Source organism: Meleagris gallopavo, chromosome 4 (genome assembly GCF_000146605.3).
Source record: "Meleagris gallopavo isolate NT-WF06-2002-E0010 breed Aviagen turkey brand Nicholas breeding stock chromosome 4, Turkey_5.1, whole genome shotgun sequence".
Taxonomy (NCBI): Eukaryota; Metazoa; Chordata; class Aves; order Galliformes; family Phasianidae; genus Meleagris; species Meleagris gallopavo.
The window spans coordinates 58,981,233-58,995,437 of NC_015014.2; positions in this window are offsets into that span (position 1 = coordinate 58,981,233).

Below are 14,205 nucleotides of genomic sequence, written 5' to 3' on the forward strand. Positions count from 1 at the left end.
TTTGCACTAGCACTGTAAGAGAGAATTTGTATGACAGCTGGTATCAGTTCTAACTATCTGAAAAATGATACCTAGGCTGCACTTGCAGTGTTCTTGTTCAGCTGGGAGAAAGAAGATTCTTTCCCTTTTCAGAGCTCACTCTTATCTAAATGGGAAGTCTTCATAAGTATCTATTTTCTGAGCTTTCACAGAAAATACAACACAAGGTAAAGGGAGTTAGACTTCTAGAAGATGCTAGATTTAGGAACAGGAAGGGGCATGTCTGATTTGGAAAATAAAGAATAGTTCCTGAGGTTTTGCTAGACCCATCAGATCTATACTTTGCTATAGCTGTTACTGCTAATTATACAGCTATTTAGCTCACCATTTTAGGTTAACTGCCTTCTTGAGGCTGACTGATCAGTTGCAGGACTGATGCACTATGCAAGCATATTATCTTGAAAGCATTTTTAAAAAATCCAAAATTATGACAAAATATGAATTTGAACCTTGACTTATGGTGTTCTATAAATACAGGAATTCAGTAATCAGTAAATAAACTGCTGTATTTGCTAGATCCACCAGCAGTGAAGCACATGCCTGTGAATCTGATCAGGATATTTTTGTGGAAAAAAAATTGTGTATAAAGTCATTTAGTATTTGTAGTATCAGAGTTATAGTCAGTACAATAATAATACAAAAAAAATTAAAAAAGTAATAGAAAACTTCAGAAGAGATGCAAAAGTGTTTCCTTCCTAACTGAAGAAAAATGAATCCACGTATTTCCTCTAATATGGAAATCAATGAGAAGTAAATACATTAACACCTTTAAGTCCATGAGCTTAAGCTATGTTAAAGTCAGCGTACTCCTTCATCCTCAAGCATACATTTCCAAATCTCTCCAAACCACACTGCAGTATCACTTGGCCTAAGCAGTAAAGGCATAACTCAAGGAAAAATAACAGGAATACTGAGAAGGAGAACAACATCTAAAATGGCACTGACTTTGTACATAATAAAAGAACACTGAAAAGAACAAGCAACCCTTGCAGTTCACTTTTCCATATTCTCTTGTTCTGTGGATGCAGCATCAAAATAGGGATGACATCACTTCTGAAAGAGCAGGCTCATTCCTTTTTCTATTTTGTTTTCTCATAAAGCTGACCAGAAGGAAAGAAACATATTGAAAACTATATGTGGCTAGAACTACTTTCTTCAAGGTCTTACAGCAGCCATATAACAAACCACTTTAAAAACATTTTTTAAATGAACAAGTTGCCCTCGAGGCTGAGGACTCTTGAAACCCCCCACACTAGATAAAACACAGTGCTTTCAGTTTCAGCTTGGGCTCCTGCTGCGGCTCCTCCTTTGAAGTGTTCTCAGGTAGGGGCAGCTCAGCAGAAAGCCCTGCTGGTTTGCACCAAGGAGTCTGAACCCAGAGAGCTCACTTTCTGCTTGTTCTGGAAAAAACTCCTGCTGAGCAGCAGGCAGAGATATTCAAAGAGAAGGGCGATGGGTACATTAGAAACACTGCCATTGATTAAATGACATTTTGCATGGGAAAGAGGCTCAAATTTAAGCTAAGGTCTTTACACGTAGCAGACACTCAGCAATAAAATGAATTTAAACCTATGTTTTAAAGCCGGTGGCTTATCTTTGCCATTGGAGTGGGGTTTTTAACTACACCTGAGACTGGAGATGTTGTGGTATCACCTGCCTTTGAAGCAGATGCAAAAATGGCTTTCTGCACTGAAAATCAAATCTTTAAGTCAAGTTCCAACTAAGCTGCAGCAAATTTAAAGCCTATGTTTTAAGCTAGCAGGTTTTTTTGTTGTTTTTTTTTTGTTTTGTTTGTTTTTTTTTTTTGTTCTGCAGGGAGGAGCTCCAGCCCCAGCTGTGAGTACTTCAAAGGCATCAATGCCACAGCTGTAACTGCGGCTGGAAGATGCCAGCTTCAACACACAGTAGGTTTTACTATATAAAGATTTCCAGCATCAGCTATAGAACTCTACAAATTTTAATGAATTAGAAATCATCTATAACATTAATTTACCATTTTAAAACAAGCTTTAGTGGGAAATACAGCTACACTTTAAAATATTATTTAGATGAAGTAGATGTCTTAGCATTTGTGAATAATTTACATTTGTCACAGGCTTTCCTTTTCAAAGAATCACAAATATGCCTCCTGTAGTTTCGTAAGGTGCTGGAAGTGAGATTCGCCTTTATTAGTGTGTCAAGTAGAATGGTTCCTGTGATCAGTCAAGGCTTTTGAAATATTCATCCATTATACCAAGGAATTATTTCACAACCTAGCCAAGTTCACTGTAGAAAGGCCAGTACTACTATGCAGAGGGATAAATTCATTGCACAAATTTTGCTCAGAAATAGCCCAAACACTTGGTTATCTGGAAGGAGAGCTAAGAGCAAGGCAGGGGCTTTTGCTGCTGTGTAAGGCACAGTGAGAAGGAGCTCCCAACTAGAGACACCACATTTAGGGGAAAAAAATAAAGGAATAAAGCAATCCTCATGACGTATTTCTAAATGCTGTTTCCTAGATCAATCCACATACCTCCCCTATCAAGTCTCTGATATAGGTCTACCATTCTCCTCTGCCACGTGAATTTGCAGTCTAAAGAGAAGACCTTGGTCCAGACCTGACCAAGGGAAACAAAAGGAAAATTCCTGCTGATCCATTGTCTGTAAGGGGTATGGAGCCAAGAGTGGATAGGCTTTTGAGGGAGATGCAATCATTCCATTTTTTAGTCATTGGTTTTATTTCTTCTGAAATGAAGCTGTACTAACAAGAGCTTACCCTTTTTCTTTTTAATGAAAATACTAAGTCAATAATTTATAGTCTTCCTTGCAAAAAGGGCTCAAACTTCTCCAGATTTTCTTGGTGTGGTAGATTTATTTTACATTGCCTCAATTATTTGATGAAGAACACAGACTAGTCTATTTAGCCACACATTTTCTTCAGAAAACATTGGGGGGAAAAAAAAAAAAAAAAAGAACAACAAGTAGAGAATGAAGTGAAATCAGGTCGAAAAACTAAAAGAAACTGGAGACAGCTCCATGTTCCTTAATAGTCCTTTCTACGTACTCATTACAGCTCCTATTTCTTCCCCGGGCAGAAGGCAAAACTCCATTTTACTAGCTCTCTATGAGAAGCAATACAATGTTTGTTATCTGGTCAGTCTGGAATTACTGTCAATTAAGCTGCTCTGTGAAAGACAAATTAAAGTGTATCTCTTATTCCATGATGGAGTTTACATTTTGTCTACAGCTGTGAAGTTTTGTGGTTTTATTTTTTGTTTGTTTTTTGAAAAAAAGGGCAGCACATTATCTTTGGAGGGATTATATCTTATCCATTTCTTACTGGAACTTGAAGTAAAATAAGAAACTACAGAACAAATAGAACGCTGTAATTAACTGGAGTGGCTCTGCTGATTTTATTAACCATGAGCATGTAACTCAAGTGGCTTCTGAATTGCCACAAAGCCCCAAGAGTGAAATACAGCTCTATATTCACTACATACCCATCTGTTATTTTTAAATGTTGGATTTTCCCTTTAATATTGAAAGTTTTAAAGTGAGGTATTGCTATGAGACATTGTAGAATGCTTTTCTAGATGGTATATGAATAGGGAAGTAGGCAAAAGTGATAACTCATTGATACTAAAACGTTACTTTTATTTAACTGTGTCACAGTAGAGGCATGCTTGTAATGCTGATTACCCATCTTTTCCCCGATGCAATATTCATTTCCATTCTAATTCTTCCTTCTTAGCAGCTAATATACATCTAACATAAGTAGAGTGGGAAGCAGAGTTCAAAGCCATTACATTTCTCCCTGCTCTGCAATACAGAGCCCAGCTTGCAGAAGCTGTTGTAGTTACATTAAGGTCAACATTCCAGCAACTGGTAGAGCAGATGATGCTCCTGTGGTTTTGATCCGAACACACTAATGATTTCCTTCCTATCTGCTTTCCCTCACATACTAACTACTTAAACTTCAAAAATTTGTACACATAAATTCAGCTTACCAATTCATATAGCAGTACTTAAAGAAAGGTTTTGATTTTTAAGGTACTTTATATCAACTCTAGCCCCTAAGAAAGCTTTTGTAGGGATAAGAGGCAGCTCATAGAGTTGCCTTTAACCAATCTTAGATCACCCAAGAAATGTAGTGGTTACAATTCAGTAATAAATAAAAAAAAAAATCTTACCATTTCAGAGAATCAGAGCTCACAGCAAATTTGCAAAGGAGATAATCTCCAATGAGAGATACTTCCCTTTCAGTTGCCATCTCTTAGATGAGGCTAGGGAGGGGTGGAACCTGGATCTACCCTTTCCCATCAAATAGGTGAATTGCTTGCACTTGTTCTCCCATGTCCCCTCACCAGGTGCTCAATCACTGGTTCAGACTGTGAACTAGTGGTTCCATAAGCATGACTGGAACTGTAGCTGCAAGAGTAAAGCTTTAGCAGGTGGCAGCCCTTATGCTCTTAGCACAGAATTGGATATTCTTGATTTTTGGTACTTCCCTTATTATGTGAAACATTGCTCTGGTTCTATTTCTAGGAATGGAAGGCACATCAAGACAAATGATTAAAAACATGAAATTGGTCACAACAGGGAACTAATCATTCAAAGGAATCAGAGAAATGAACTGTGCTAGGTGGTCCTCAGCATTTTTCTTTCTATTACTATGATCAAAAAATCTCAAGTATCCAGCCAAGTACCCACGAGTCTCTGTCAAACTGTAGTTACACAGAAAGAACTGGGGGCTAAGATGAAAGCAGTCAGTAGAAGTGTGAAGTCAGTTGATAATGGGGGTGGTGTGGATACAGAATACTGGAGTATTTTTTTAGTTTAGAGCATAATCAGATATAGTACTGAAGATTGAGACTAAAGAAACTAGAGCTTATTACAGAATAGCAGAGCATTTGGAGTTAAATGAAGGGCATGCACTATTAGGTAGTATAATGTTCTCAGACTATAAAAACTGGAAAGGACATCATGCAGCTGAATGCTGATGAGACTTGTGGGGCTAGGACCATAGTCCTTACCAGTAAATACTTCTTATTGGAACTAAACTTAGTATGCTGGGTGGACTTCATCAGAGTTATGATAAGGGCTGCCGCAAGGGACAGAAGCTGAGGAGCATGACAGGTCTGTCCATCCTGGTCCATCCACCATCCCAGCCAGATGATCAGAGCACACCTAGGGACAGCATCTAGGCTCCACCGATCCAGATGGTGAAGCAAGTTGGTGGCAGGAAGGCAGGGCTAGGCTAGCATCAAGCCAGGAAGTCATTTGCTGGCCAGGGTTACAATCATATCTGGTGAAGTAAATAAACACAACCCCACAATTACTGAGCAGCTCCAACATGATGAGGTGGGTTCAAGGTTAGGTTAGGAAGACCTTCTGTAGGTTTTGGCTTGAATCAACAGAGTCTATAGCCAGACGTGGATGTCACTGAGCTGGAAGTTCACACTTCAGTGGCATTATTTGCTGGGTAGGGTCTGACAGCTCTGGGCTGAGCTGAATGGGGGGTCTTTACTCATTGGCAGGCATGTGGGGAAGCACCAGGTGAGACTTGTCAAGGCCATTAAGGTCTATTAGTGCACTCAGGTGATGATGAGCAGTTTGCAAGTGTCCCTGAGCTGCCTTTAAGGTTTAGAACTAGAATTTGAGATCTAGATTGAAGTGCTAAATTTAAGTTGGATCCTGTAAACCCTACAGTATCCAGATATAGGCTGGCAGCAGTGGTACGGTTAGACCTATGGAAATTTTTTCACAATCTTATTTGGTCCTAGGTCATTCAGTAGAATATGAATGAACTTGATGATTAAGCAGTGTAATATTAATTATTCTGCCGTAGACTGCAGATGTAGCAGAGGTGAAGTAAGTGTTTTTAGAAGGTTATGCCATTAAGTTAGCAGTATTGATTTTTACCAAGTAGCTTAACTGTTGTGGACTCCCCAGGCACTAAGATACTCTATCTCTGCTCCTCTAAGCAATATCTGACACAACTAAAGTTGCTACGTGCAAGAAATAAGTACTGAAATGAAAATAAACCATTGACCCCAGTAGGAAGTTAACTAGCCCAGTGTGGATCCAAAGCCCACCTGTTCTGATTCCAAAGCCACTTCACAGCACAAAGGATGTACAACTTTTAAAGGACAGTCTAAATTTTATCACTTTCAAGTCTTCATGCATTACAGAAAAACTGGACCCAGAAACTCTGTTGCACACTTACTGACAGAATAGTATGTCTATTTGTGATTCCTGGACTCTGTTTCTGCTTCTATTGAACCATCTTCAAGAGAACTTGGATAAAGACTATATATTAGGCTGTAATTAAAAGTGATGATTTTAGAAATCTTTTCAAAAAGGAATGTTGTTCAGCCTGTGAAATGTATCTGGTTTACATCTTTGTCTGATGCCAGAATCAGGCATTAACTAGAAAGGCTTCAGAAACAGTGTAGTTTATTCCACTCCAGTCCCTCTCCATTATAAGCTTTTTGTGTAGACATCTCACCATTCAGGTCTATAGCTGTCAGGCAATATGACCTGAAATCCCAGAAAGCCACAAGACTGAGCAACTACCCAAATATAGGAGTAGGCTACAACTGCACAAGAGTGGTATAATGCAAGAAGAGGGATAATTTAGGATTAATCAGGAAGAGAAACAAATAAGCTTATAGGACTGGTGAAGGACACGAGTTCTTGAACAGAAGAAGTTGAACTCTGTCTTAAGTGGAGGGTTTTTTTAAATTTTCAGAGGCATTTGGCTACAGCTAGTAGAGAAGTCTTTTCAGAAATGACTGCCCACAGAGAGCCAACAGCATTAATTAAAACACCTAATTTATATTTAAGGATCCCGATCTGAGTGACATGAATATTTAAATAGGCAATATAACTTGTTTAGCACAACCCTTTCTCTTGTTTTACTATTTGCTATCTTCCATGAACAACTTTGTGTTTAGGAGATGTTGATAGCTATCATATACATATTTGTTTGTCATTTGCTCATGATTCCAAAACTAGAATAGTAAGCATATAAATGAAAGATAATTTCATAAGATGTACAGATAGAATCATAGAATCACCAAGATTGGAAAAGACCTCCAGGATCATCCAGTCCAACCATCCACCTACCACCAATATTTCCCCACCAAACATTTCTTGATCACCTCACTGGACAGCTCATTACAGCACCTGACTACTCTTTTGGAAAATAAGTTTTTCCTAAAATTCAACCTGAATCTCCCCTGATGCAACATGAGGCTATTCTCTCAGTCCTATTGCTAGTTTCAAGTGGCCCACCTTGCCACAACCTCCTTTTATATAGTTGTAGAGAGCTATAAGGCCTCCCCTGAGCGCCCTCTTCTCCAGAGTGAACAATCCCAGTTCACTCAGCTACTCCTCATAATATTTGTGCTCCAGACCTCTCACCATCTTTGCTGCCCTTCTCTGAATACATTCCAGGGCCTCAGTGTCTTTTCTGTAGTGAGGGACCCAAAACCAAACACAGTATTTGAGATGCAGCCTCACTAGAGCTGAGTACAGAGGGATGATCACCTTCCTGCTCCTGCTGGCAACACTTTCTTGCCTTCCTTTTAACTTAGAAGTATGACTACTATACATACCTCAAATTCACCATGGAAACCACTCTTGTGAGAATACACAGAGCAGTCATTTTCATCCACTTCTAAACAGGATTTCACAGGCAGCTTGTAACTGCAGCATAATATTCTCTGGTTCACAGATACTAAGGACATGGATATAGGTTTACAGTGCAACCGCAGTAAACTGAAGTCTTTTTCTTTAGATACATATTCCCTTTCTGCTTTGAGCAGGATAATTTTACTCTTCTGGATACTAAGAGCCATACTTGAAATTAGACTCTATGGCCATGGTGGAAGGATCCATTTTTATATTCCTATGAAGGTTACTCCACCCTGACTCAGACAGAGTGAAATTAAATTGAAATCTGCTTACCTACCAGCTCCCTCCTGACAGCAGATGGGCATGGAGGGATGGGAATACAGCACATTCTTTTAGTTCAATCTAGTTACTTGCCTGTCACGTGCAATACGTCTGCTCAGCTTATTTTATGATTTGCTGTTGTAGAGCAGCAGCACGCCATCAGTATTTCAGCATTAAGGAGGGAGTTTCAGTTCCAACAGTTAACTCAGAGTCAAATGTCTCCAGAAGCAGCAGGTTTGCCTGGAGCTATGGGAAGATAGCCAGACTCCCCTGTCTGCTAGAAAGGGGTATACCTATTGACAGTACCCTGAGCAGCTCTGAGTTGCAGTTCCTCCCCACATTCTGGCAAGTAGCCCCAGCCAACACTGCATGCTCTAAGATAAGATATAATCTGTTTGCTTGCTTCCCAGGATATTGCTCATCTGTGGAGGAAGATGATAAAACATCGTCTGCTGAGAATGGAATAACTCAGTGTTCTTTAAGTGGAAAGCTAGAAGGCTTTGGCTTCCCTTCTCACACCAGGCAGTCCCCAAGCACTAGGGAGATAATTAAGTTAAATATTTTTCCTCAGACTTCCCCAGGTGAACAGGGATTTGCACTCATCATTGCAAGATGCAAGGGCAGAGATAAACAGAGTATCCTAATGCATGGACTTAGAAAGCCAGTACAAATCCTTCCAGGTAGCTACACAGAACACATCTGGAAAATATATTGTTTATAAGAAGCAGAAGTGAAAACAGGTTGAAATATGTAGATGAACCTTTTGAAAGACACTGCAAGCAGAGGGAATGCTTCAAATTTAGCAAGTCCTCAGAGAGTGTCTGTTACCAAGACCTTCATGAAAAAGTAAAACACATTTGTTTCTCATTTGGATGTTTGTTCTTCATTCCAGAAGAAACTCTCTACTGTTTATATGCCAAAAATCCCAAGGACCTACAGAGAAGTTAAGAAACATGAACATGAAAATAGCTGCAGTGATGCAATCCTATACTTCTGTGAAGTGTTAGTATCATCCCAGGACCGAATTCAGATGAGCAGTTGTAATTGAATTACTCTGATTTCTATAGTCAAAAAAATCACAGCATTTCAAAAGTATACTTTCATTATTATGTTCCTATAAGCCATTTTACATGCATTAAGAACTTTCCTTAGTCACACTCAAATTAGTATTTAACTACTTGGACTAAAAAATATGAAAACCTTTCAGATACCCAGGGCCCCCACTCTCCTGACAACATGTACTCAGCCTGCTTTACAGGGGCTGAAGCTACATGCATCCAACAAAATACATGTGTTTGCACTGAGATTACTGAACTGGTTGCTATCCTTAAACAAGTTCATATTGCATATATATAAATATATACATACAAATATATATATTTATATATGTATGTATACAGAAGGTGCCGCCTTTTGCATTGTATTACCATTAGGAGACATACCAGAAGGGTAAGGCACAGAGGAGACAGCCTCATGGTTCATGCTCCTTTATTCAAGAGCAAAATATTCATGCCACACCCCCTTGAGTAAGCTTTGCAATGTGGTTTATATTATATTGCAGCATTTGTCTTGAAGTGTTACAAAACACACGGTTGCTATTTGAATATGTTTTGCTTGATTTGATAGAGAAGTTCTGAGGAGAAATCTGTGCCAAACACCAAACCTTTTCCAGGCATTTCTGTGCACAGTATGGTATCACACACACAACAAAACATAAATCTCCACTTTGCCACTATAAAGGGCAGCTTCTGTTTGCAAATAGAGTTGAGTATCCTTCTTTTCCTTCCAAGATCACCACCATTTGACTTGAAAGAGACCTTAGTGACATGCCATTCCTTTCCTCAGCCACAATGGGTAATCACTTTTTTCTCTTTTGAACCTCTTTCAATCAGTGCAAAGTCACTGGGCTAGGATTCATTACAGCAACTCCAAACAAGATGAATATAAATCTGTAACACAAATACAAGTGTTTTCTGTGTATCTTAATTGGCACCCTGAATACCTATCCTATCCCATATTACAGAAATAGGAGTCATGAAAACTTCACCAGGGATCTGTTTCTTGATAAAGGCAGTTTTAATATCTTCTAATATTTTATAAGTGAAGCTTCAATTAGCTATCATTTTGCTCACTGTTAATGCAGTTTGGCACCAAGAAAATGTTTCAATTCAGGACTTCCAAATCCATATTTAACCAATAGGGTAATTAAATAATTTTCACTTCATCTGTGATTCTACATGGTTATTTGAACTGATACTATGAAGACTGGTTGGGGTGTTTCTATGTATGTCATTTTAAAGGTTTTCAGGGAAACCTACAGCGCCTTTTTTTTGAAGAAGATAATTCAGATGAATAATGCCAGTTGTAATTAAACAGATTTTCAAATGATCAGACATATAATTATGCTAAGAGAATATAACCTTTAATATTTACTATTATGCTCCTAACATTCCCTTAGCTAAAGTCTCTTCCTACTTGACATGCTTGTAGAGCCAGAGCTGAAGCAGCTTCAACACATGAATCATATCAGCATCCGTTTATGCATTTTTTTCTGTTGTAACAGCACAGCATACAATACTTTCATGGATGATCTTATTACTGATTCATAAAAGCTGACCTTTACAAATTAAAAGCAAAAGAACAGGTTGGTTTTTTTTCTGGACACTGTCTGGGAAAGATTTCAGAAAAGCGGTTGGGCCTTTGCGTCAGACCTGGATGATGCTTATATTTATGTGCCTGTGTTAAAAATTGTCATCCTGAAAAACAAGTGATGCAAAGGCTTTCACTCACCACCTCCCATGAGTAGAGCAATGCCTAGCTGGTCTCCAAACACTGTCCATCTTCCAAAAAAAACCCTCCCTCATTTTTTATTGCTGAATGCAGTGTTACATGGCATGCACTATCCCCTTGGTCTGTTGGGATCAACTGTCCTGGCTGACCCCATCCAAGCTCCTTCTCACTCCCAGACTTCTCAATGAGAAACAGACTGGGATGAAAATCAAGGCCTGATGCTGTGCAATCACTGCTCAGCAACAGCCAAAACAGTGATGTGTTATCAACACTGTTTTAGCCACAAATTCAAAATGCAGCCCCATATGGGCTGCTACAATGATTAACTTCATTCTAGCATGTATGGAGCTCTGCAGATTAGATCAAATACATAGAAGCATACATAGCATACACTGTGCTAGCCTCAAACTATCTCAAAAGGACTTAAAATCAGAGGTAATTTGGGGTACAAAGGATCCACGTCAACCTGTTAAAGGTCCAGAACAACCCAGCTTAGAGGTGCAATCCCCATGTACCTCCCACTCACCAGTGGCATCACTCCCCAAATGACCACTGCTGCCCCTAGGAAGGATGGTGCAGGGAAACTCTTCCACTGTCCTCCTACACATAGTTATGGGGTTCAGGAAAAGGAAAATTTAGGCTCATATTCTTCAGGGATACTTCTTGAGCTGTAATAAGAGGCCAGCCATGGTGTGTTTGTTGCCCAAGGTTGCAATGAATCACAGTGTTGAAGCAACTTCAAAACTCTCTTCAATAGTGAGTTAGCCCAATCAAGCCAGATTCACGATCTCTCTTACTAGCCTGTATCACTTCCAAAAGTGGGGGGGAGGGAGTCTCACAGTAGTCTCTGCTGCTAGATTTAAACATTATTTCTGCCTTACTGACTTTAATTTTGCTTAATTGGGGCCACAAAAACAGTACCTAAGCCTCCTCCCACTCCAAACCATACTGCTAGGTAATTATGCCTGTAGAGAAAGATGCTACCAAAAAATGAAATTATCAGTACCATGCACTTTCAAAGCATCATTTAACAGAGTGACCTCATGATTGCAGTGTCCCTAAAATCTAACCACACTGCCACATGCGGCGTGCATAGAGCATTTAGACACAATGCCAGAAAAAAAAGCTATTTTTTGAATTGACAGCATCCTTCATTTACCATCCTGGTAAGCACTTATTAGCAAAATAAGCCATGAATTGGGATAATCAGAATGATAAATACTAGGAACTTTCTGTTTTAATTATGTAGACAATAATAATACTGACTACTTTATATAGTAGTAATGATACAAAGTTTGACAGGTACCTAGATTTTCAAACTGACCCCTTTCAGATGTCTGCAGTCAGCACGGGCTTGCAGACTCCATAGAATCATAGAATCGTTGTGTCATAGAAGGACTTGGGGTGGAAGGAATCTCTAATATCATCCAGTTCCAAACCCTTCTGTGGGCAGGGCTGCCACCCACTCTATCAGGCACTAGATCTGGCTGCACAGGGACCCATGCAATCTAGTCGAGAATTCCTCCAGGGATGGGGCGTCCACAACCTCTTTGAGTAGCCTACACCAGTGCTTTCAGTGAAAGCCTCTCAGTGAAAAACTTTCCCCCAACTACTAACCTAAATCTCCTTTCCATTAATTTAAAACCATTTTACTCCATATTTTATTCCTTTCCTTTTAGCCCAACTTTTTCCACCTTCAGCTTATTTTGTACTCCACTTGTAGGCGGTTTCCACCTCTTATCTCATTTTATGCATTCTTTGACTTTATGAGTGTGAATCACCCAGCACAATGAGGATCCATTTTATGAGAAGTGCTTTCAAACATTTTTGCCAAACCAAATAAATATGCAAATAGCTGCAAAAGTAAGTAACTACAAAAACAGATAACTTCAATAATGTTTAACCAATAGAGAATTGCTTTTGAATACTTTGGGCCAAATGATGGCATTTACAATCTCTCATGAAGAAGGACTTAACACAGAAGTATGGCAGAGTGTTTGGAACACAGTAATTTATGGAACAAAATATCAGGCAATATTGAGTTGCTTCATGTAGAATACTGCAGGCAGAGGAGAGCCCCTGAACATGATAGTTACTTTTGTTGTTATTTCACTATTAAAACAGAAGAAAAGAGAGAACAAAGGCAGAAAGAAAAGGACTTTTCCTTTTTTTTTTTTTTCTTCTCTTTTTTCCATTCATTTATTGATTTGGCCATTTTTTACTCCTGGCACGTAAAATTTACCCTTGTAATAATCGCCTTAAATGCTCTGAAGTAAATAAACTTCCAGATGGCATAATATAGCTACGCATTTCATGACTCTGGGAAATTCTGAAATTTGGAAACACAAACATTTATACATCCAATTCATCATGTATTAATCATAGCTTATTGCAACAGAATCCATTGAGAGGAATTCAATTTACATTAATGTAAATGTTATTTGGATTTCTTTACATGCTCCATAACAGTTTGTCTGCCATTAAATATTAGTGAAACATCACGTAATGGGAAGCCCAGCATACATTTTTTCCTCAGTATATCTTCTTGCCATACACAATGAAAATTGATCCTTGAGCTAAATAGCTTTTGCTGCTCTCTCTGTGCCACTAAACTGCACTGTTAGAGACAATTTAGGTTTTTGCATCTGGTCGGTCTGAAATGTTTAATAAATGGAAAAAGTTCTAAAACATAGTCTCTTAAGTTACATGAGGTGAAGCTTTCTCATCGCCTTTTGCATAAGGAGGGAGCAATGTCACTCCAGTGACAGTGTCAACAGTGGTGCTGACAAGAGAAAGCAGAAGATCCTATGAAGGCAAAATGTTTTGGCACTGTAGACATAGAAACTTTAAGAAATCATATAGAAATACTTTAAAGCAATAAGCGATGGAAGACTTTTTGAAATCTTTTTAGGCAAGGTAGGTATTTTGCTACACTCTGAACCCATCGTGAGCTTGTGATAAATCCTGTACTTTATGCTATTACTTACCTCTAAAATGTCTGCAGTTCTGAAGGACTACAGATGTAGCCATCAAAAGAGGTATTCAGCCTCAGCGCTGCATCCCACATGCAGGCAAAGCCATATGAAGCAGATCAAAATAGTTCCCCACTGTAGGCAAGACAGAACTTGCAGATCACTTTTCAGGCACAATGGGAAATTAACCACACAGAAGAGTTAGGGAAGAATGCTGCAAATTCAAATGCACAAAAATTGTGTTCATTGTACTCATAATGCTTACATGCAGTAAAGGTTTGCATTTGAAATATGCACTTCATTAAAAAGAATTCAAAAGAATTTTGTGAAGAATGGAATGGTTCTCTTAAAGGAAAAAAAAAAAAGATTATACATGAATTACAAAGAGGATATAGCTGATAGAAATCAGTTAACTGATTGTATTTCTGATGTTCTACAGAGATAACTCAGAAGAAAAATTTAACCA